Genomic DNA, 21,777 nt, shown 5'->3' with positions numbered 1-21,777 from the left:
CTATTCCTGGCACTTCTACTTTTAAAGGCCTGATTGCATCTTTGCAGAGAACCACTAGGGCATGCTTCCAACCTTACAACAGTCTGGCCAAGGAAGGAATCCCAAAGAGGAGCGCCTGCTGATTGTTTTCCCAACCAACTATCCAGCTACCCCTGCTTCCCTAAGCCCACTGAAGGTCTCTTGCCCTCAATACTTTACTAGTTTGCAGTTTGGGGAAGATGGCAGTGCAGCATGGATACCTGCTCAGCCTGTCACATCCCAGAAACGCACCTATATCAGCACCAAACCATTTTGCACACCTAGGAAACTGATCTGAGGATTAACACAACAATCTACATAACTTGAGCCACAGAACTTGGCAGGTGCATGGTGCAGAGAGGTGAACTGGGGGAAGACAAAAGCCGTGGAGAGTAAGGAGCTGTTTTTGCAGAAAGGACAGAGAAAGAAGGAGAGTGCAGCACATCAGTATCATGCAAGAAAAGCACTTCCCTGGTAGTAGCTGGAGAGAAAGAGAGTGAAAACATTCACAGGAAACTGAACAAGAAATCTCTTCCCCAACAACATTGACAAAGAGAAAGGAGAAGGTTTCAATACCACCACAATTCTATAAAGAGTGGAGCACAGAGTCTGAATTTCCAGAGCTCAATTCCTGGCAGTGTTCTGGTAAAGCAGTAAGGCAAATCCCCAAGAGCAGGCAGAGGGGTTTGAGAGATCCATGTGCCACGTGGAGAGAAGCAGTTTCGCTGCCTGGAGTTCATTTCGTAGAGGCCATTTGGCCTCCCACAAGCAAAGGTCCCAGCTGACCCCAGAGATGCCATGTTTGCTGGTATTGGGACAATGACGCCATAGTGTGGTGAAACCTGGCACCAACTGTGCATTGTGGTTTGTCATTATCTCTGAACCTCTGCCACTGCATGATTACTTGATCATTTTCTGGGGCAAGCCAGCATCCAGCCATTGCTCAATAAGACCCTCCCCCAGAGAGTTGGAGTGGGTCCAAGCCATAAGGGTCTCTGAAGTGTGGGGTTTTGAAACACAACCCGTTCTGAGATAAAAACTCTGGAGGGAGGTGCTGCCTGGCAGATGGACAGCTTGGACATGGACAGGGTAGAGGCAGGGAGTGGATGGAGGCCTGAGACAAAGGAGAAGTGCTTGAACGTAGGTCGGTGAGAGCATGAAGTTCCTGTGCCAGAGACTACAGAAATGGGTGAAACAACTTCCACCTCTCCTGCACACGTGAATGCAAGGGTACCACACCCATCCACCCCAATAAGCTAAGCAATGTCACCTAGTGGACTAGGGAGCCATCACAGCAAGTCCCACCCAACTGCACCCTCCAAGAACTTCCCCTAAAATATCAGGACAAGTCTCTCCACCTCCTTAGTATACAGACGATATAGAAGGCATCATAGTTTGAGTTCTAGGGGAAACTGGATGTAACTTCATTTGCATTTCATTCTGTTTCTGCTTCGTTAATTAATTAGGGTTTTTTTCTGCTTCATTTAATTAATTAGCGGTTTTGTTGTTGTTCAAAATATTGTTTTCCTGGGGGAGGCAAGATGGCGGAGAAGTAGGGAGCTCCGTGCATTTCGCTCGCACCCATCTCTCCAACAGAAAAGTCCTGAAGCCATAAGACACTGAGCCACAGGAGTTTGGGAAGAGAAAGAGACAGAGTACTCTGGGAAGGCAACCTCATAAGTGAGGCTGCCTCAAGAAATAAGCCAAAGTACACATGGTAGAGAGTCCCAAATGCCACTATGAGTAGGGAAAGAAAATAACCAAAGTCTCAACAAGAGAAACCAAGAAACATCATTCAAAGAACACATCCTGAATGGATAGACCCTGGAAAGTCAAAGAGCCCTCTTTACTACAGCAGCACCCACAGGGGTAGAGTGCATAACAAGCTTTTAAAACTAACAAGAAACAGAAAGTTAACCAAAATGACGAAATGGAAGAACTCTCCTCCAAAGAAATTCCAGAAAGAAATGACAGCTAAAGGCCCGCTCAAAACAGACATAAGCAACATAACTGAATAAGAATTTAGAACAATAGTCATAAAATTTATCGCTGGGCTTGAAAAAGGCATGGAAGACATCAGAGAAACTATTGCTACGAAGACTATGGAGCTTAAAAATAGTTGTAATGAATTTAAAAAATGCTATAAATCAGAGGCAAAATAAAATGGAGGCATCCAATGCACGGATTGAAGAGGCAGAAAAGAGAATAAGTGATTTAGAAGACACATTTATAGAAAAAGAAGAAGTTGAGAAAAAGAGAGATAAACTGATCCAGGAACACGAAATGAGAGTTCGAGAGTTCAGCAATACAATCAAACAGAAGAATATCTGTATCATAGGAATCCCAGAAGAGGAAGAGAGAGGGAAAGGTGCTGAAGTAGTCCTTGAACAAATTATAGCAGAGAACTTCCCCAATTTGAGGAAGGAAATAGACATTGAAATCCAAGAGGCACAGAGAACTCCCCTCAGATGTAATTTGAATCAATCTTCTGCACGACATATCATAGTGAAACTGGCAAAATATAAGGACAAAGAATTCTGAAAGCAGCTAGGGATAATAGGACCCTAACATACAAAGGGAAACCTATCAGAGTGGTGACAGACCTATCTACTGAAACTTGGCAGGCCAGAAAGGAATGGCAGGAGATCTTCAATGAGATGAACAGAAAAATATATGCAGTATGGTATAGACACAAAAACAGACACATAGACCAATGGAATAGAATAGAGAACTCACAATTGGACCCACAAATGTATGGCCAACTCATCTTTGACAAAGCGGGAAAGAGTATCCAATGGAAAAAAGACAGCCTCTTTGACAGATGGTGCTGGGAGAACTGGACAGCAACATACAGAAGAATGAAACTAGATCATTTTCTCACACCATACACAAAAATAAACTCAAAATTGATAAAGGTCCTGAATGTGAGACAGGAAACCATCAAATCCTAGAGGAGAAAGCAGGAAACAACCTCCTTGACCTAAACTGCAGCCATTTCTTACTTGACACATCCCCTAACTCAAGGGAATCAAGAGCAAAAATGAACTATTGGGACCTCATCAAGATTAAAAGCTTCTGCACGGCAAAGGAAACAATCCATAAAACTAATAGGCAACCGATGGAATGGGAAAAGATAGTTGCAAATGACATATCAGATAAAGGACTAGTGTCCAAAATCTATAAGGAACTCACCAAACTTCACACCCGAAAAACAAACAATCCGGTGAAGAAATGGGCAGAAGATATGAACAGACACTTCTTCAAAGAGGACATCCAGATGGCCAACAGACACATGAAATGATGCTCAGCGCCCCTCCTCATCAGGGAAATACAGATCAAAACCACACTGAGATACCACCTCACACCAGTCAGAGTGGCTGAAAAGATCAAATCAGGAGACTAGATGTTGGCAAGGATGTGGAGAAATGGGCACCCTCCTTCAATGTTGGTGGGAATGTCAACTGGTGCAGCGCCTCTGGAAAACAGTGTGGAGGTTCCTCAAAACGTTAACGATAGAACTCCCCTATGACCCAGCAATAGCACTGCTAGGAATTTACCCAAGGGATACCGGAGTGCTGATGCAGAGGTGCACATGGACCCCAATGTTCATAGCAGCACTCTCAACAATAGCCAAAACATGGAAAGAGTCTAAGTGTCCATCAACTGACAAATGGATCAAGAAGATATGGTTTATCTATACAATGGAATACTACATGGCAATGAGAAAGAAAGAAATCTGTCCATGTGTAGCAAAATGGATGGAACTTGGGGATGTTATACTGACCAAAATAAGTCAGGCAGAGAAGGACAAATATCATATGTTTGTACATATTGGTGGATTAGGAGGAAGTTAACAGAGGAACATGAAGTAGAAGAAGGGGAAAAATAGTTGAGGAGAGGGAGGGAGGCAAACCATGAGAGACACTTGAATGCTGAGAACAAACTGAGGGCTGATGGGGTTGGGGAGAGGGGAAAGGGGGTGATCGCATTGGGGAGGGCACTTGTTGGGATGAGTGCTGGGTGTTATATGGAAACCAACTTGACAATAAACTATTAAGAAAAAAATATTTTTTCCTTTCTTTTTTTTCTTTCTTTTTTTCCAGGATTCAAAAGAGAACATTTTATTTTTTATTTAATTTTAAAAAATTTAAATATTTTTATTATCTTTTATTGTTTTTTATTTTTATATTTTTTAAAATTTTTAATGTTTTATTCATTTCTGAGAGAGAGAGAGAGCACGGGAGGGTCAGAGAGAGGGAGCCACAGAATCCAAAACAGGCTTGAGGCTCTGAGCTAGCTGTCAGCACAGAGTCCAATGAGGGGCTCGAACTCACGAACCAGGAGATCATGACCTGAGCCGAAGTTGGATGCTTAACCAACTGAGCCACCCAGGTGCCTCTTTTTTTGTAATTTTTAATTCTACTTTAGTTTTACTGTATTTTGCTCTATTATATTATATAATTTTTTAATTTTTAAAAATGTTCTTACTTCTTTTCTTTCTTTTCTCTCCCTTTTTTCTCTATTCTATCAAACTTCTTTCCACGAGTATACCCAACACACCTAGGATCTGGCTTCCTCTATTACACTTTTTGTATTATTTTTAATTTTTTAATTTTAATTTTTTATTTTATTAATTGTTTTCTTCCTCCAAAATGACATAATGAAGGCATTCACCCCAAAAGAAAGAACAGGAAGAAATGACAGCCAGGGATTTAGTCAACACAGATATGAGCAAAACGTCTGAACTAGAACTTAGAACGACGATAATTAGAATACTAGCTGGGGTTGAAAAAAGCAAAGAATCCCTTTCTGTAGAGATAAAAGAAGTAACATCTAGTCAGGACAAAATTAAAAATGCTATAATCAAGATGCAATCATGAATGAATGCCACAATGGCAAGGATGGATGAAGCAGAGCAACAAATCAGCGATATAGAAGATAAATTTGTGGAAAATAATGAAGCAGAAAAAAGAAAAATTAAAGCAAAAGAGAATGATACACGACTTAGAGAACTCAGTGACTTATTAAAAAGGAATAACATCCAAATCATAGGAGTCCCTGAAGATGAAGAGAGAGAAAAAGGGCCAGAAATTTTATGTGAGCAAATTAAAGTGGAAAACTTTCCTAATCTGGGGAAGGATACAGACATCAAAATCCAGGAAGCACAGAGAACTCCCATTAAATTCAACAAAAACCGACTATCACCAAGGCATGTTATAGTCAAATTCACAAAACACACAGACAAGGAAAGAATTATGAAAGCTGCAAGGGGATATATGTCCTAACCTATAAAGGCAGAGATCAGGATCAGGTTCACAGACCTATCCACAGAAACTTGACAGGCCAGAAAGGAGTGACAAGATATATTCAACATACGAAGTAGGAAAAATATGCAGCCAAGAATTCTTTATCCAGCAAGGCTGTCATTCAAAATAGGAGAAATAAAGGTTTCCCAAACAAATAAAAACTAAAGGAATTCATGAGCACCACCAGCCCTGCAAGAAATTTTACAGGGAACTGTTTGAGTGGAGAAAAAACAAAAGAAATAAAAAAGACCAAAAACAACAAAGACTAGAAAGGACCAGAGAACATCCCCAGAAACTCCAACTCTACAAGCAATACAATGGCACTAAATTTATATTTTTCAACACTCACTGTAAATGGCAATGGACTAAACACTCCAATAAAATACATAAGGTATCAGAATGGAAAAGAAAACAAGACACATCTATATGCTGCTTACAAGAGGTCCATTTTAGACATAAAGACACCTGCAAATTGAAAGTAGGAGATGGCGAAACACTTATTATGATAATGGTAGCCAAAAGAAAGCGGGAATAGTCATACTTAGACAAGCTAGATTTAAAAATACAGTTAAGACTAACAAAAGAATGAGGACATTTATATCATAATTCAGGGGTCTATCCACCAAGATCTAACAATTGTAAACATTTACACCCCCAACGTGGTGTTTCCAAATATATAAATTAATTAATAACAAGCATAAAGAAACTCATTGATTATAATACCATAATAGTACGGGACTTTAACACCCCACTTACATCAGTGGACAGATCATCTAAGCAGAAAATCATCAAAAAACAATGGCTTTGTATGATGCACTGAACAAGATGGACTTATCATATATATTCAGAACATTTCATCCTAATACATCAGAATATACATTCTTCTTGAGTGCATATGGAACATTTTCCAGAATAGATCACATACTGAGACACAAATCAGCCCCCAACAAATACAAAAAGACTGAGATCATACCTTTCATATTTTCAGAACAAAACGCTATGAAACTCAAAATCAACCACAAGAAAAAATTTGGAAAGACCACGAATACTTGGAGATTAAAGAACATCCTACTAAACAATGAATGGGTTAACCAAGAAATTGAAAAGGAATTTAAAAAGTACATGCACGCCAATGAAAATGAATACATGACAGCCCAAACCTATGGGATGCAGCAAAGGTGGTCATAAGAGGAAAGTATATAGCAATCCAGGGCTTCCTAAAGAAGGAAGAAAGTTCTCAAACACACAACCTAACCTTATGTCTAAAAAATCTGGAAAAAGAACAGCAAATAAAGCCCCAAACCAGCAGAAGAAGGGAAATAATAAGCTTTAGAGCAGAAATCAACACTATTGAAAAACAACAACAACAACAGTAGAATAGATCAAGGAAACAAGGAGCTGGTTCCTTGAAAGAATTAACAAAATTGATAAATCCCAAGCCAGATTGATCAAAAAGAAAAAGGAAAGGACCCAAATAAATAAAATCACGAATGAAAGAGGAGAGATCACCACCAACACAGCAGAAATACAAACAATAATAAGAGAATATTATGAGCAATTATATCTCAACAAATTGGGCAACATGGGAAAAAACGGGCAAATTCCTAGAAACAAACAAACTATAAAAACTGAAACAGGAAAAAATAGAAAGTTTGAACAGACCCATAACCAGTAAAGAAATTGAACCAGTAATCAAAAATGTGCCAACAAACGGGAGTCCAGGGCCGGATGGCTTTCCAGAGGAATTCTACTAAACAGTTAAAGAAGAGTTAACACCTATTCTTTTGAAGCTGTTCCAGAAAATAGAAATGGAAGGAAAACTTCCAAACTCATTCCACATGGCCATCATTATCTTGATTCCAAAACCAAAGTCCCCACTAAAAAGGAGAACTACAGACCAATTTCCCTGATGAACATGGATGAAAAAATTCTCAAAAAGATACTAGTCAACCGGATTCAACAATAATACATTTAAAGAATTATTCACCACAATCAAGTGGGATTTATTCTTAGGATGCAGGGCAGGTTCAATATCTGCAAATCAATCAATGTGATATATCACATTAACAAAAGAGATAATAAGAACACATGATCTTCTCAATAGATACAGAGAAAGCATGTGACAATCACAGCATCCGTTTTTGATAAAGAAAAAACTCAAGAAAGTAGGGATAGAAGGATCATATCTCAAGATCATAAAAGCCATATACAAATGAGCCATGGCTAATATCATCCTCAATGGGGAAAAACTGAGAGCTTTCCCTCTAAGGTCAGGAACACGACAAGGATGTCCGCTCTCACCACTCTTATTCAACATAGTACTGGAAGTCCTAACCTCAGCAATAAGACAACACAAAGAAATAAAAGGCATCCAAATCAGCAATGACGAAGTCAAATTTTCACTCTTCACAGATATTATACTCTATGTGGAAAACCCAAAACACTTCACCTAAAAACTGCTAGACCTGATCCACTAACTCAGCAAAGTCACAGGATATAAAGTCAATATACAGAAATTGGTTGCATTTCTATACACCATTAATGAAACAGCAGAAAGAGAAATCAAGGAATTGATCCCATTTACAATTGCACCAAAAACCATATAATACCTAGGAATAAACTTAATCAAACAGGTGAAAAATCTATACACTGAAAACTATAGAAAGCTCATGAAAGAAATTGAAGAAAACACAAAAAATTTGAAAAGCATTCCATGCTCATGGATTGGAAGAATATTGTTAAAATGTCATTACTACCCAAAGCAATCTACATAGTCAATCCAATCCTTATCAGAACAACATGAGCATTCTTCACAGAGCTAGAACAAACAATCCTAAAATTTGTGTGGAACCAGAAAAGACCCTGAATAGACTCCAGAAAAAGAAAACCAAAGCCGGAGACATCAGAATTCCAGATTTTAAACTGTATACAAAGCTGTAATCATCAAGACAGTATGATACTGGCACAAAAACAGACACATAGATCAAAGGAACAGAATAGAAAACCCAGAAATGGACCCATGAACATATGGCCAACTAATCTTTGACAAAGCAGTAAAGAATATCCAATGGAATAAAGACAGTCTCTTCAGCAAATGGTGCTGGGAAAACTGGACAGTGCCATGCAGAAGAATGAACCTGTACCACTTTCTTACACCATACACAAAAATAAACACAAAATGGATGAAAGATCTAAAGGTATGATAGGAAGCCATCAAAATTCTAGAGGAGAAAACAGGCAGCAATCTCTTTGTCCTCAGCTGCAGCAACTTCTTACTAAACATGTCTCCGGAGGCAAGAGAAACAGAAGCAAAAATAAACTATTGGGATCTCATCGAGATAAAAAGCTTCTTCACAGCAAAGGAAACAATCAACAAAACTAAAAGGCAAACAACAGAATGGGAGAAGATATTTGCAAATGACATATCAGATAAAGGGTTAGTATCCAAAATCCATAAAGAATTTATCAAACTCAATACCCAAAAAACAAATAATCCAGTGAAGAAACGGGCAAAAGACATGAATAGACACTTTTCCAAAGAAGATATTCAGATGGCTAACAGACACATAAAAAATGCTCAATATCAGTCATCATCAGGGAATTACAAATCAAAACCACGATGAGATATCACCTCACACCTGTCAGAATGGCTAAAATTAACAACTTGGGAAACAACAGATGTTGGTGAGGGTGTGGAGAAAGAGGAACTCTTTTGCACTGCTAGTGAGAATGCAAACTGGTGCAGCCACTCTGGAAAACAGTATGGAGGTTCACCAAAAAATTAAAGGTAGAACTACCCTACAACCCAGCAATTTCACTACTAGGTATTTATCCAAAGTATACAGGAGTGCTATTTTAAAGGGGCACATGCACCCCAATGTTTATAGCAGCAATATCAACAATAGCCAAAGTATGGAAAGAGCCCAAATGTCCACTGACTGATGAATGGATAAAGATTTGATATATATATATAGAGAGAGAGATAGATATAGATAGATATAGATATAGATACACACACACAATGGAGTATTACTCAGCAACCAAATGGAATGAAATCTTGCCATTTGCAACAATATGGATGGAACTAGAGTGTATTATGCTAAGCGAAATAAGTCAGAGAAAGACAAATATCATATGACTGCACTCATGAGGAATTTAAGATACAAAACAGATGAACAGCATTTCCCTGATGATGAGGGATGCTGAGAATCATTTCACGTGTCTGTTAGCCATCTAGATGGCAGATCAAAACCACACTGAGATACCACCTCACACCAGTCAGAGTGGCAAAAATGAACAAATCAGGGGACTATAGATGCTGGCGAGGATGTGGAGAAACGGGCACCCTCCTACACTGTTGGTGGGAATATCAACTGGTGCAGTCCCTCTGGAAAACAGTGTGGAGGTTCCTCAAAAAATTAACTCTAGAACTCCCCTAGGACCCAGCAATAGGCCTGCTAAGAATTTACCCAAGGGATATAGGAGTGCTGATGCAGAGGGGCACAGGTACCCCAATGTTCATGGCAGCACTCTCAACAATAGCCAAAACATGGAAAGAGCCTAAATGTCCATCAACTGACGAATGGATCAAGATGTGGTTTATCTATACAATGGAATACCACATGGCAATGAGAAAGAATGAAATCTGGCCATGTGTAGCAACATGGATGGAACTTGAGGGTGTTATAGCTGAGCAAAATAAGCCAGGCAGAGAAGGACAAATACCATATGTTTTCATGTATAGGTGGATTAGAAGAAACTTAACGGAGGACCATCGGGGAGGAGAAGGGGAAAAATAGTTGGAGAGAGGGAGGGAGGCAAACCATAAGAGACTCTTGAATGCTGAGAACAAACTGAGGGCTCATTGGGGTGGGGGAGAGGGGAAGGGGGGTGATGGGCATGGAGGAGGGCACTTGTGGGGATGAGCTCTGGGTGTTACATGGAAACCAACTTGACAATAAACTAAGAAAAGAAAACAAAAAACAAAACAAACAGATGAACATAAGGGAAGGGAAGCAAAAATAATATAAAAATAGAGAGGGAGACAAACCATAAGAGAATCTTAAATACAGTGAGCAAACTGAGTGTGTTCTAGGGGTTGTGAGTGAGGAGATAGGCTACATGGGTGATGGGCATTAAGAAGGGCACTTGTTGCAATGATCACTGGGTGTCATATGTAAGTGATGAATCACTAAATTCTATTCCTGAAATCATTATTATACTATATATCAACTAACCTGGATATACATTTTTTAAAAATGTTACTAGTTTGCAACTAGTACCTGGACCCAAAATCTTGACTTGCAAATCCAGGAGCACAAGCCAACGTAGGAAGGAGACAGAAGGCCTCAGCCTCTGAGCACTGTGCCTCAGCAGTTTCAAGGAAAAGCCACTGGGCTGGGGCCTTGGCTCTTTGAGCTGCCACTATTGGAGAGGACTCTCTGGGAGCCCGGTACCTGATGCCTGCACCACTGTGTGCTGGCCAGCACAGTTATCAGAGAGATTTTAACAAAACAACAACAACAACAACAACAACAACAAACCCACCAACCAAATTAGATCATACTTATTCCCTGCTTAAGCCTTCCAGTGGCTCCCTACTTCCCTCAGAATAAAGTCCAAACCCTTTTCCACAGCCCACAGGGTCCTGTACAACAAGGATATTGACCCCCTGTCCAGACTTGCTTCTTGCCACTTTCTCCATTTGGCTGCAATCTGAAGCCCAGTGTCCCCACATTCCTCAAATGGAGTTCCTATCTTCCATGCTGGGGGCTCCAATGGACACTGCCTTTATGGCCTTGAGCTTCTAAGACCTAGAAGGGCCACCCTGTGCAGGGTTCAGGCTTACCAGTTTCCCACCCTTCTGATGACTCAATAATGGGATTGTAGAGCAACACCTCCTCTGGCTCTACTTCTCTAAGTGCTTGGCTAAAAAGCCATTATGGCTGCATGGGTCTCAGCCCTTCCTGCAGGACAGAAGGAGGTAGAAAAGTAAGAAGGCTGGAAGGCCTGAGAGCTCTCAGTTGGTAACAACTCCCTCAGGGCCCACCAAAGAATTCCTTGTGTCAGAATTCCTTGTAGCAGGCATCATGCTCCAATACTCCGCAAATCAGTTGGAGTGTGCAGGTCATTAATCCAAATACTAGCTGACTCATCCTACACTTGCATGACCATGCAGGAAGGTTGTTGATTCCCTGCTAGTCCCCTGCCAGGATTCATGACAGCTTTTTCTTTGACAAGTCATTTAAAAAAAATTTTATGAGATACCACCTCCACTTATAAGTGGATCAGGAGAAACTTAACAGAGAACCATGGGGGAGGAGAAGGGGAAAAAAATAGTGGGGGAGAGGGAAGGAGGCAAACCATGAGAGACTCTTGAATGCTGAGAACAAACTGAGGACTGATGGGAGTGGGGGTAGAGGGGAAGAGGATTGATGGGCATGGAGGAGGGCACTTGTGGGGATGGGCACTGGGTGTTATACAGAAACCAACCTGACAATAAACTATGAAAGAAAAAAATAAAATAAAATTGTTATTATTAAAAAATAATATAAAATTAAAAATTTTTTAGTATTTATTTATTTTTGAGAGAGAGAGATAGCAGGGGAGGAGCAGACAGAGGGAGACACATAATCTGAAATAGGCTCCAGGCTCCGAGCTGTCAGCACAGAGCCTGATGTGGGACTCAAAACTCATGAACCTTCAGATCATGACCTGAGCTGAAGTCCGATGCTTATCCAACTGAGCCACCCAGGCGCCCCAAGGCACTTTAAAGCCAAGGACCTGCCTCCTCCCTTCCCTCAGACCTTTTTATTTGTGGTAAAATACACATAACATAAAACTTGCTATCTTAATCATTTTTAAGTGTACAGTTGAGTGGCATTAATTACATTCACATTGTTGTACAGTCATCACCACCATCCATCTCCAGAACTCTTTTCATCTTGTAAAACTAAGATTCTATTCCCATTAAACAGAAATTTTCCACTTCCTCTCCCCCCAGGCCCTGGAAACCATCATCCTATTTTGTGTCTCAATAAATTTGACTTTGCTGAGGATCTCATATAAGTGGAATCATACAGCATTTGTCATTATATGACTGACTTATTTCACTTAACATAATGTCCTCAAGGTTCATGTTGTAGCATGTGTCAGAATTCCCTTCTTTTTAAAGACTGAATAACGTTCCGCTGCATGTATATATCACATTTTGTCTATGTATTCATCCATCAATGGACATTTGGTTTGTTTTCACCTCTCTGCTATTGTGAATAGTGCTACTAAGAACATGGGTGTGCGTATCTCTTCAAGATCCTGCTTTCAATTCTTTGGGATATATACTTAGAAGTGTAATTACTGGACCATTATGATACTTCATGTTATTGCCAACACTTGTTATTTTATTTCTTTTTTTTTTATAGAAGCCATCCTAATGGGTGTGAGGTGATATCTCATTGTGGTTTTGATTTGCACTTCCCTAATCATTAGTGATTTTGAGCATCTTTCCATGTGTCTGTTTATTGGTCATTTCGATATCTGCTCTGGAAAAATGTCTATTCAAGTCCTTTGCTCATTTTTAAATCAGGTTGTTTGTTTTGTTGTTTGGTTGTAAAAATTCTTTATGTATTCTGAATATTAACCCCTAATCACATATATGATTTGCAAATATTTTCTCTCCCATTCAATGGGTTGCCTTTACACTCTGTGGCTTGTTTCCTGTGATGCACAGAAGCTTTTAATTTTCATGTAATGCAATTTTTCTACTTGTCCTTTTGTTCCCTGTGCTTTTGGTGTCATATCCAAGAAGTGGTTCTACATCCAATATCATGAAGTTTCTCCCCTATGTTTTCCTCAAAAAGTTTTATTCTTTAAGCTATATGTTTAGGTCTTTGATCCATTTTGAGTTAATTTTGGAATATGGCATAGGATGAGGGTCCAATTTAATTCTGTGGCCTGTTACAAGACCACTTGTTGAACTTCCTCAGCAGTTAAGGCAAGAGTTGACAAGGAAGAGGGTGACTGAATAAGGCTCTTCCTCTTACTTGAGACACTAACTTGCTCAAGGAACCTAGGCAAGTTATTCAGCTCCTAGTCTTTCATCATTCATTAATTCATTTATTTCCCATTCATTCATATAGTGTGCAATGTCCAAACACAGAGCCCACAACTTACATAGAACTTAGAAGAGATAAAATACTCTTTACTTTCATTAACCTCTTACTGAAATTTAGCATTATGGATAATGAATCCAGGCAACCAACCAGAAGAAGATTAGCAGTACCTCTGACTTTGTCACCAAGAGAAATCCCTGTTAGGGGTGCCTGGGTGGCTCAGTCGGTTGAGTGTCCGACTATCGGCTCAGGTCATGATCTTGCGGTTCATGGGTACAAGCCCTGTGTAGGGCTCTGTGCTGACAGCCAGCTCAGAGCCTGGAGTCTGTTTCAGATTCTGTGTCTCCCTCTCTGTCTGACCCTCCCCTGCTCATACCGTCTGTCTGTCTGTCTGTCTGTCTCTCTCTCTCTCTCTCAGAAATAAACATTTTAAAAAGAGAGAAATCCCTGATATTTTCATATCATGTTACTGTGGCAGCAGGTCTCTTCAAATATACTTTACACTTGTCACTACTTTCAAATTACAGTAATTATTAGATCTGCCATTCGATCTCATTATTTAATGCACCAGTGAAGATACACATGTGTTTTATAATATCATGACTGTTATTTTTTAAATATTTTGATAACTGTATTTCAATAAAGTTGCTTTCCTTTGTAATACTACCTGTTTTGTTTCATGCATTCAAAAACATTCTGAGAAAATTCCTACAATCTTCCCCACATGAGCAAGGAGAAGGTTAGGAAGCCCTGTTCTATGTTGCCCACTGGGAACACAGCAACCCATGACACAGCCTTGGAAAGATCTCAGAAGCTGGAATTGGGAGGGCACACATGTGTAGTTACAATATAGTACGGTGATTTCAGTGCCAGGGGCACCAACATTGTGGAAGTCCAGCAGACTATACAACTCTACACAAAAGTTGACCAGTCATTTCTCAGAGGACTATTTGTATTAGGAGAGACCATCCACTTGTCAGCCTTTAGGAAGTTCTGCCCTTGGTGACCTGTTTGCCCCCCTTTGCACAGGTAATGAAATTCAGAGGAACCAGCCCTGCCTCTCTTGGAAGCAGAACATCGGCTGCCCTTCCCCCTCTTCTGCTGACACCAGATATATTCAGCTGTGGAAGCAAAGATGCTCACTGAGCTCTTGGTAGCTATGGAAATCCCAGGGTTTCCCTAGCAACAGCTCCTGTACGGCCTTGTTGCTAGGGAACGCTGGGATTTCCCAGGTTGCCCGTTGAGCAAGACTTCTCTAGCTGGAGGGCAGAGGTGTGAGCACAGCTGTGGGTTTGAGTCTTTGGGAATAAATGGTCCCTTTTAATTCTAATCATTTTAGATCATCCTGGCCCATAGCCAAGTGAAAGGGGGATGCACACTGGGTGAGAGGTCTTGAGAGGGGGATCAGGAGGGAGTTCTGTACAATAAGCAAACTAATTAGAAAAGTCCAAATGAGCTCAATAGATACCAGGACGTGGAAGATGGTGTACTTTGGGAAGCTTTTTAGCCTTCCAGTTCAACATTTGACTGTCTGTTAAGCACTTTACCTAAGATTATCATGCAGCACACACCTGTTTGGTTTCAAGAGAAAGCCCCAAGGTTAGAACAAGTGCCAGCTTCCCTCATGGGTATGTAACCTATGCAGTTCCACAGAACCCCTGCTTAAAAACGCTCTGAATGGTTGGTATAATGCTCTGTTGTCACCTTGAAATTCAATTTTTGAACAAGAAGCCTTGGATTTTTATTTTGTGCTGGGATCCACAAATTATGTATCCAGTCATAATTATAACCCTCATTTTCTACAAAGGAGAAAACTAACCGATAGGGAGCAGATATAATTAGCCCAAATTCGTGTGTCAGAAAGTGCATCTTAGGGGTGACTGTATTTGCCATTAGCTGCTTTAAGACACCAGCAGCTGGAGGGGCTTAACCCAAACAGGCCTTCAGCACAAGGAGACTTTCCTGGGATCCCCATGGCAGGAAGATAAGAATGATCAGAGTCATGGTCCCCTCAGTTGTTTTGAGGGTTGAACAGAGAACTGGAGAAAGTAGAGTTTCTGGGAACTCCAGACTAGTAAAGGAGACTGCCAGCATTAAGGAGATATAATTGGAATAAGGGCTGAGGTGGTGGCAAGTCTGTTGGCAGGGGTGGGTGAGGGGGTTGTAGCAGTACTGGTTCTACTCATGTCTTAGAAAGCCTTGAAGAGTATGTCTGCTTCCTACTGCCCAGGATTCTTTAGAAAGTGGACTTTTCCCATCTCTTTGTGCTGTAGGCACCAATTCAATGGAATACGAAAATAGGCATGCAAGATCATATACATATTTAGTGAGACTTCCTGCATGCCATACTCTGGTATCTTATCTGTTCTCAGCTGAATTGGGTTCCCCCCAAATTCGCATGCTGAAGTCTCAACAATAGTACCTCAGAATTTAACTATATTTGTTTTAAGGTTTATTTTTGATAGAGAGAAGGAGACAGAGAGGGAGACAGAATCTGAAGCAGGCTCCAGGCTCTGTGCAGACAGCTCAGAGCCTGATGTGGGGCTCAAACCCACGAACCATGAGATCATGACCTCAGCTGAAGTTGGATGCTTAACCACCTGAGCCACCCAGGAGCGCTAGAATGTGACTATATTTAGATACAGGGTCTTTAAAGAGGTAATTATAAGTTAAATGAGGTCCTGTGAGTGGTCCCTAATCCAATCTGTTTGGTGTCCTTATAAGAAGAGATTAAAACACAGACACACACAAAAGAAAGATCATGTGAGGACACAGGGAGAAGAGGACCATCTATGAGCCGAGAAAGGCCTCAGAAGGAATCAACTCTGCTGACACTTGGATCTCAGATTTCTAGCCTCCCAAAACTGGGAGACAATATGCTTCTGTTGTTTAAGCCCTCAGTCTATACTACGTGGTTCTGGCAGCCCAAGCAGACTAATACAATATCCTTCAGTGCTCCCATCCCTGTAAGGCAAGGAGTATGACTATCTCACAGAGAAGGGACCCAAAACTCAGGGGTTAAGTATCTTGCTCAGCATCACCCAAGCTACCAGGCTGCCATGCCAGGACTTGGACTCAGCTTAGTTTGCCCCTCACGCCTGTGTTTACAACTCAGCAGGCCTAGATGAACTGCACCCCAGCTCATCCAATTCTGAACATCTGGAGCACTTTCCAGGCCATGTCTGTCTCTCTGCTGTCCTGTGGGCTCAGAGACTTCTGGCACAGTTCTCCTGCCCTGTTGCCCATGACCAGCATTATTTCTGCCTAGGGTTCCAGTGTCTCAAAGCTTCCTGGTAGTTGGCACCCATGCCCCAGGATGAGATGATCACCTTGGCTGGTTCCTTTCACAGAAAGACTCTGAGGCCATATTGACATTGGTCCTGAAGATCAAACAATAAATAGAGTGGATATGCAAGGCTTTTGATAGGTGTTACAAAGCAAAATGGCAGCTGCATGAAATCCCTAAGCCCTTTAGTACTAGGGGAACACATTTCTTTAGTGTTAGAGTAGCTGCATCGGGACATCTCAGGTTCTGCTGCCTTCATATGGGAGAGCAATTAGGCTCTCTCTTTGACTTTCTCCTCTCACCCCCAAGACAAAATTGTGTCACTTCTCTGGAAAGCAAAAGCAACTGCAGGTAGTTAAAGAGATTTTTCTTCTTAAAAAAAATTTCTAGGGGTATCTGAGTGGCTCAGTCAGTTGAGCGTCTGACTCTTGATTTCAACTCAGGTCATGATCCCAGGGTCATGGGATTGAGCCCCACATTAGGCTCCATGCTGAGCATGGAACCTGCTTAAGATTTTCTCTCTCTCTCTCTCTCTCTCTCTCTCTCTGTCTCTCTCTACCCACTCTCCTCTCTGTCCCTCTCCTCTGCTTGTGCTCTCTCTCTCTTTCTAAAGTAAAAAAAATTCTAGATTAACAGTGTTTTATCAAGGTATAATATACATCTATTAAACTTCACAGATTGTAAGTGTAAAGTCCAATGAGAAATCTGACAAGGTACACTTCCATGTAATCATCACCAAGGTCAAAATGGTAGCTGTGGTTTTAAATAGAAATCCCCACCTCTCTGCTACAAAGACTCCATACATAGTATGCCAACTCTGGACATGGTAGGTATTGGGACCCAAGGAAGCAGAGTTGAAGCACAAGGTCAGTAGAGTGGATGACCTCGCTAATATAGCAGGACCAGAGCTATGATGGAGAGGATATGGGCTGGGGGAGCACAGAGAGGAGTATAGATCCAGCCCAGGGCCAGTCACAACAAACTCCCCTAAAGCATGTGACAGGTAAGCTGGATCTTGTAGGCTGAGTGAATCTGCTGGGGGGAGAGGAGAAATAAGAGGACATTGTAGACAAAAGGATGTGTGAAGCCTTCGGGGTATCAAACAACTTAGGAGAAAGAGTTAAGACTAAATGGGATGGCCTAGAGGGTGCTACTGGGATCAAGAACAAGATAGGATTATAGAGAAATGAAACTGAGCTTCTTGCCTGACTTAGAAGCTGTTTCTGAGGTCAAAACAGTCAGTGTCTGTCTAATGTTCAAGTCAGGTTTTATTGATTGTGGCCAAAGGCTGTTGCACAATATATAGGGCAAAGAGCAGGGACTGCGTGATACTCTTAGCAAAACATCCAGAATAAATTTGAGTCTCTGCTTCAAAAGTGACTTTACAGAGCAAGTTACATAAACGGAATTATCTAATGGATCACAACACAAATTGATCAAGGCATCTCAAATCAGCTTAGCACTGATATTTAAAGCAGTCAGTATTAAAGAAATGCTTAAAGTTAGAAAACCTAAACGCATGTTTCATATCATTGTCTCAACATGTCATTTTTTCCTCTTTAAACATTTGTTTTATTTATTTTTTTTAAATATTTTATTTATTTCTAGGAGAGAGAGAGAGAGAGACAGCGTGAGTAGGGGAGGGTCAGAGAGAGAGGGAGTAACAGACTGGAACAGGCTCCAGGCTCTGAGCTGGCAGTCTGCACAGAGCCCGACTCGGGGCTCGAACCCACGAACCGCGAGATCATGACCTAAGCGAAAGTCGGACGCTTAACCGACTAAGCCACCCAGGTGCCCCTAAACATTGGTTTTATTTTGTTGCCAGAATGTATATTTTCAAGCTACCATAAGTCCTTTCTTGAAAAAAGAAAGGTATACACACAGATGACCATATACATAGGTGAATCAGAGACAGTCTGTCATTTTACACTTTTCCTGACATAAACCAAATCGCCATATACACTGAAGTCTGATTCGAAACCATTTCGTCTGTTCCAATAATCATTTATTTGTTCCTCACCCTATACCACACTGTTATTTACTGTGGTTCCTTCTCTTTAAACATTCAAACATTCTCAAGTTTCTCCCATTAAAAAGCAAAGCAATTCTCCCCATGCCACTTCTGCCTGACCATGAGCTACTATTCTTCTCTTACCCTTTCTCACCCACATTCCACTCCTAAGCCACCACTGTCTGATTTGTGCAGACATTGCTCTAAGATCTGTCTTCTCTCACACTTTCCCCTTGCTTCTGTGACATTCTTGCCGTCACTTTCCTTACTTTCAGTGTCTTTGCTTTGCCTCACCTCCTCTTCCCATTTCTTAAACACTGAAGCTCCTGGGACTTTGTTCCTGGGCAACTTTCTCTTAGCACACATGATACACAGTTGCCTTACGAGTTCTCCTCACATCTATATTGTTTATGACATTAGTGATGCTACATGTTCATCAAAGACCATTACCTTTTCCTCCTTTACTTGCACCTAGACCACATTTCCCAGAATCCTTTGTGATTCAGTGTACTTATGTGACTGAATTCTGACCAATGGGTATAGGAAAAAGAGACATATGACATTTGCAGGTCTGGCCACTCAAACCTCACACATGGTCCTCCAAGATATCTCTCTTCACTCATCCGCCATCCAGATGCAAAGAAGCCAGGGGACACCTTGGAGTGCCTAGGGCCTCTGCAGCTACTGGTCAGAAGGAAGCTGAGTCCTTAATAGCCTTCATGGAGTAGAGCCCAACCCCCACTCCAACCCACCCCCACTGATTTTGAATTACAACATGAGTGAAAAATAATAGCTTATTGAGTCAGCTCACTGAGTACAAGATTCTTTGATATAGCAGTTAGCCTGCCCCAGCTGATACACTATCTCTATGCTAATTCACACACTAAGTATGTGAATTCCAGGCTTCCAATTCTCTTTGTACACCAAATAATTGACAATGATGCCCCAAATGATAGGATAGAAAATGTTTTTTAAATTTTTAAAAAATGTTTATTTATTTTTGAGAGAGCACGAGCAGTGGAGAGCGTGAGCAGTTAAGGGTCAGAGAGAGAGGGAGACACAGAATGGAAGCAGGCTCCAGGCTCTGAGCTAGCTGTCAGCACAGAGCCCGACGCGGGGCTCAAACCCATGAACCATGAGATCATGACCTGGGCCAAAGTGGGATGCTTAACCGACTGAGCCACCCAGGTGCCACAAAAATGTTTTTTAAAGTAGATTATTAGCAAGTCACAGATATTCATTCATTTATTCAATGCATATTTACTGAGTGCCTACTGTGTACCAAACACTGTACTAGGCTCTAAGGTTGCAATGATGAGCAAAGATAAAGTTAGTCCCCACTCTCATGGAGTTTAGCATGAAGTGGCTGATAGTGAATTCCTACATCTCCTTATTATATTCCAACTGTCAGAAACTTGCTCAGCACTTGCTGCTTCACCCACACACATCATCCATAAAACTGAAGCCATCCTTCTGTAGTCCCCAGAAGCCAATATTTTCTCCTTTGTGAAAGGAGATCCCTTGTGTATCTAAATAGTGTGACATCTGTTTTTATTTGTTTGTTTTTTAAGATTTTTTCAGGTTTTTTTACCGTGATAAAATATATATAACATAATACTTATTATTTTAACCATTCAGAAGTGTACAACTTAGTAGCATTAAATATATTCACACTGTTTATAGCCATTACCACTACCTATACTCAAAACTTTTCATCATCCCCAGAGAAACTCTATACTTATTAAATAACAGCTCCTCCTTCTCTCTTCTCCCAGCCCCTGTTAACCTCTACTTTACTTTCCGTCTCTATATATTGGCCTGTGCTAGGTATATCATATAAATGGAAGTGTATAATATTTGTCCTTCTGTGTCTGGCCTTTTTTCACTAAGTATAATGTTTTCAGGATCCACCCATGCTATAGCATATAGAAAAATTTAATTATTTTTTACAGCTAAATAATATTCCACTGTGTATGTATACCACATCGTGTTTATCAGTTCATCTGTGGATGGACACTTGAGTTTCCACCTTTTGACCATTGTGAATAATGTTGTTATGAACATGGATGTGCAAGCATCTTTTCAAGTTCCTAATTTCAATTTTTTTGGTAATATATTTAAGAGTGAAAATGCTGGGAGGCTCAGTCGGTTAAGGTTTTCATAAGGCATACAATCCAGAAATCATAATAAAAAAATTGATCACTTAAATGCATTAAAATTTGTTTTAATTTTTAAAAAGCGGGGTGCCTGACTCAGTCGGTTAAGTGTCCGACTTCGGCTCAGGTCATGATCTCACGGTTCGTGGGTTCGAGCCCCGTGTCCAGCCCTGTGCTGACAGCTTAGAACCTGGAGCCTCCTTCAGATTCTGTCTATGTTTCTCTCCATCCCTCCCCTGCTCACACCCTATCTCTCTCTGTCTCTCTCTCTTTCTAATATAAATAAACATTTTATTTCTTTCTGAGAGAGAGAGAGACAGCGTGAGCAGGGGAGGGTCAGAGAGAGAGGGAGACACAGAATCTGAAACAGGCTCCAGGTTCTGAGCTAGCTGTCAGCACAGAGCCCGACACGGGGCTCAAACCCACCTTCGCAAGATCATGACCTGAGCCAAAGTCAGACGCTCAACCGACTGAGCCACCCGGGTGCTCCTAAACATTTTTTTAAAGAGTGAAATTGTTGGGTCATATAGTAGTTCATTCTTTAACCAAAGAAACATTTCCACCAACAATGTATCAGGGTTCCCGTGTCTCTACATCCTCACCAACACTTATTATTTTCTGGCTTTTTAAAAATTATAATCATACTAATATGTGTGAAGTGTTATTTAATAACATTTTAAAAATAAAAGGCATAGGGGCGCCTGGGTGGCTTAGTCGGTTAAGCGTCCGACTTTCGCTTAGGTCATGATCTTGCGGTTCGTGGGTTCGAGCCCCGCGTCGGGCTCTGTGCTGACTGCCAGCTCAGAGCCTGGAGCCTGTTTCAGTCTGTGACTCCCTCTCTCTCTGACCCTCCCCTGCTCACGCTGTCTCTCTCTCTCTTTCCTAGAAA

Source organism: Hyaena hyaena, unplaced genomic scaffold, assembly GCF_003009895.1.
Source record: "Hyaena hyaena isolate Hyena2069 unplaced genomic scaffold, ASM300989v1 scaffold_917, whole genome shotgun sequence".
NCBI lineage: Eukaryota > Metazoa > Chordata > Mammalia > Carnivora > Hyaenidae > Hyaena > Hyaena hyaena.
Note: the sequence above shows the minus strand (reverse complement) of the source record.